Source organism: Adiantum capillus-veneris, chromosome 16, assembly GCF_014529385.1.
Source record: "Adiantum capillus-veneris isolate H3 chromosome 16, ASM1452938v2, whole genome shotgun sequence".
Lineage (NCBI taxonomy): Eukaryota > Viridiplantae > Streptophyta > Polypodiopsida > Polypodiales > Pteridaceae > Adiantum > Adiantum capillus-veneris.
In genome coordinates, this window is record NC_140946.1 from 27,676,143 (window position 1) to 27,679,705 (window position 3,563).

At 41.9% G+C, this 3,563-nt stretch overlaps 1 pseudogene; it reads right to left on the bottom strand.

The window, feature by feature from the left end:
- Positions 1–2,271: 2,271 nt before the first annotated feature.
- LOC147438766 (mitochondrial adenine nucleotide transporter ADNT1 pseudogene) lies at positions 2,272–2,914 on the bottom strand (annotated as a pseudogene).
- Between the last annotated feature and the right edge of the window lie 649 nt (positions 2,915–3,563).

Here is a 3,563-nt window from a genome sequence, read left to right on the forward strand (position 1 = left end):
TCTTCTTGGAACTAGTTTCCCTCAGATATTGGAAGCTCATTTCTACCACCATTGATCCTTGTTGGGAATAGTGGAACCATGATTACAATGGATATGAATCTTTTGTTCCTACCTCCGTACATATAGGACCACAAGACTTACACTAAAAGAGTAAGGTTGGTTCCACTCAAACAAATCTCATGAATAAGGAGAGTCTAGGAGCTTGAGCTTGTCTTCACTTCTTCTTCTTCCTCTTCTTCTTGTCCTCTCTCTTGCTCTACCTAAAGTTATTTGTGGGTTGATGTACGATAAGATACTATGCATTTTAAGTTACTCTAGAGAAAACGGTGGAAACTTGAAAATAATTCTATTGTTGCAATGAGTCTATCCTTTTGAGAAAATCCACATCATGGTATATATTAAAGTTTTGATCACCCCATCATAGGTAGCCTTCTATCGGGGGGGAGTTAGTGGTGTTGCCAAAGGTGGTGGTGGCAAACGTGTCAAGAAAGGTGGTAATGGTGGGGGATTATAAAGAGTGCTTTGATAGAAGAGAATGCAAGGTTGATAAAGCTATGAACAATTTTGTTATGAAAACTTTATCCACATGCTAGTTCTCTTTCACCTACCCATATCGATAGAAACCTAGGTTTAGCGTAATTCCACCTACAAATTTTGAGATTTATCTTCAAAATTCAAAGTAGAAGGTGAATAAACCTACAAACTTTAGAGTAAAAAAATCTCTTAAATTTTACATGTTTATATGAGCATAGCTTAAAGCTCCTAGACTGCTTGGGGTTCCCAGTCTACTGAGTTTTCCATCATGCCTTGACCCAGATTACTCACCCAATGTTTGATGCCCCTATGCTGAATACACTTCTTAGAGCCATGGTGTATGATTGTCATTGTAGTCCTTTGAAATGATTTTCCTAATGCGGCTTAGTCCTCCATTTTTGTTTGTACTCTATCTACTGTTTGGGAGTTGTACGTCCATCAATGCCTCATAACAATTCAAATGAATGGTAGTCTAGCATTCCATCTATCCTCTTGCAGAATGATGTGACCCAGGACTTGGTCCTTAGCACCCCATAAGGTAACCCCCTCCAAGAGGTAACCGGGAGGTTGGTTGTACTACAACAAACAACATTGTGCCACATTCAGACAATTGTGCTGGCTACGAAAGGTAAATCTTAGGGTCCTCAGTCATTTACAAATTTGGTTTTGAAGGAGTTGGGCAAGGAAACTCAAAGTTGATGAAGCGAGAAGGTCCTCAATTTCTATTGTCCAATTTTCAACAACTATATAGTATAAACGAAACCCTTCAAAATATAAGAGACACAGACTCTTTGACATATGGGCAGGGACCAGTACTGCTCAGAAAAACTTTGTTCTAAAAACTTGTCAAACATGTCTATGAGAATTTTAGTGGTAAACTAACTAAATTTGAAGGTTTTTACACCAAATGATGCTAAATTTCTCTAAATTTTGTAGGTTTTCTCACTTTCAAATTTAAAATTTAGAGGTAAATCTCAGATTTTGCAGGTGGGATTACATATAACCTAGGTTTTGTTTTTCAAACCCTCCCCCTCTCCTCTCTTTCCTCGCTCTCTCTCAATCTCTTTAAAAGAAAGGTCTCTGAAAGAGCTCGTGTTGGTGTGGACTTTTCCTTTTTATATATATATATATATATATATATATATATATATATATATATAGAGAGAGAGAGAGAGAGAGAGAGAGAGAGAGAGGAGGAGGAGGAGGAGGAGGAGGAGGAGGGGATCGTATATGGATGAGGGAAGGCTGGAAGGGAAGACGCTGAGGAGGTGTAGATTGTGCATGGTGTACGATCAACATATCTGTGTTGATGTGCGTCATGCAACCTTGTACTTTGTCATAAGGAGAGCTTCAACATGTTGACATAGCCCAACCTAATCTCTTGTCACACCATCGTTCTGGGTGTTGTGTCTTGAGTAGGTTTTTCCCAACCCAATTAAGCATCCAGTGTGAATAATCGTGGTGGTTGTTGGACTAAGTGAGGTAGGGGAGGGAGAGCACGTGCTCTTGTGAGGCAAGAGTTCAGAACTTCTATTGGGAACATGTAGAGGCAGCAAAAGGAGACCTTCGAAGAGGCACCGCTGCTAAATCACACTTCTCTCTCTCCCTCTCTCTATCTATCTCTTTTGTTTTGATATGAAAGCACAAGAATAGCGCACATGTGGACTTATCATTTAAATTTCCCTTTCTTTAAAAATTTAGAGACTCTTACAAATCAGTACTACGGTCAATGTGATTTCAAATCGTTTGTCCATTTACAATCTCTTCTACATTATTGATGTTGTAGATTGCAGATTCACTTAATCTGGTATTTGAAATTTGACTCCAAGAAGATCCTTTATCACCTCGTATGTCACGAATGCCAAAGCAACAGAAAAAATAACCTTGAGAGAGTTGGGAATCAGGCCTTTATACAAGGCTTCAAAGACTTCATTGCGAACAGTCTTTCAAAAAGCATCAATCACCTCAGTGTATTGAACCGGTGCTTTCATATGACCATCCATAGTGATGACAGAGGAGGAATCCTTCCATCCCACCATCTGCATCCTCCTCCGTACCACATCAAGTGGATATGCCACGGTCTAGCTCACAGTACCTGTTGTTGCTCCACATACAAGTTTTGTAGGATGCTCAAGTCAGCATTCTCTTATGGCCTACTTGCTATGTTCCTCTTCACCAACCAGTCTTTGAGTGATTCATATACCACAAAATCCAAACCCACTTACGGGATCACACCAATAACAGATGGCAACGAGCCTTTGTAGACCGCTAATGGTCCTTCCTATTTTAATATTATCAATGACACTACATGGAACATTCCTTGATAGCGCATTGGTGAATCCAATGTCTGCATTGTAAGCCTACCCCGAACCATGTCCATGGGGGACGCGGTAGACATTGCAATAATTCCGGCACATGCACCAACTCCAAGTCTTAGTAATGGTTGCTCGTGATTTAGGGCAGAGCAGAGCTCTCATCCTCTCTCTCTCTCTCTCTCTCTCTCTCTCTCTCTCTCTCTCTCTCTCTCTCTCTCTCTCTCTCTCTCTCTCTCTCTCTCTCTCTCTCTCTCTCTCTCTCTCTCTCTCTCTCTCTCTCTCTCTCTCTCTCTCTCTCTGTGGTTGGGTTCAGACGAGGGTGGCGATAGCCCTCCCTGCACTCTATTCTCTCTCCTTCTCTCTCTGAATCAAAAAGAGACTTGCGCGCGCTGGGCGACAGCCCTCCCTCCACTCTCTTCTCCCTCTCTCCCTCTCTTTATTAGTCAAAAAGAGACGCTCTGAAAGAGTGTGCGCCGGTGCGCGCTCTTTCAGACAGTCTCTTTTTAACTAAGAGAGAGAGGAGATAGGAGAGAAGGATTGCATGTCTAGTAGAAAACACAAGAGTGATGGCGTCGTCTTTGGAAGCTTCAAGTACCTTCTTATCTGTGGCTGCAGTGGATCATGCTCTTCACGCACAGCCTCACCGTGCCATCACACATGCAATTCCTTTTCCATCGCGGCTTTGCGTGCCCCTCCCGTCGAAAAGCCTGCCGA